Source organism: Pteropus vampyrus, unplaced genomic scaffold (genome assembly GCF_000151845.1).
Source record: "Pteropus vampyrus isolate Shadow unplaced genomic scaffold, Pvam_2.0 Scaffold124, whole genome shotgun sequence".
NCBI classification, from domain to species: Eukaryota; Metazoa; Chordata; class Mammalia; order Chiroptera; family Pteropodidae; genus Pteropus; species Pteropus vampyrus.
In genome coordinates, this window is record NW_011888905.1 from 1,002,730 (window position 1) to 1,003,260 (window position 531).

Genomic DNA, 531 nt, shown 5'->3' on the forward strand with positions numbered 1-531 from the left:
GCCCCACAGGACTTCGACCACCCTCAACAGACGTGGTCTCTTGGGCAGCAAGCGCGGTCCAGCTGGGAGAGCACTGGCCGGCCTGTCCCCAGTCCTGGACCGGGCGCTGTGGGCTCGGAGCTGGACGCCTCCCCGACGCTCGGCTCTGCAGTTTCCAAGGCGGACCCCTGCCCCCCCCGCTGCTGCGGCATCGCCGTCCAGTCTGGGTGAGCTGCACTGGGGCTGGGCCAGCCCCGCCCCGTCTGGACCCTTCTCTGACCCTGGCCTTCGCCCCTTTCTCCCTCTGTCCCTGGCTGTTGCCACCTGCCAAGTTTAGCCAAGTGCCATTCCGTACCCCTGTCTCCCTCGCCCCCACCCCCGCCCACCTTCTCCTGTTTATCGCCCGCCTCCAGGAGGCCCTCCCAGGCGAAGTCCGTCCACTTTCAACCCTGTCAACATCTTTCGGTGACCAAGAAAATCCACTCACTAAATAAAACGTCATCTTCGGTAGAACTAAAAAATGGCTTTAAAAAAAAAGTGCCTTAAGATTAC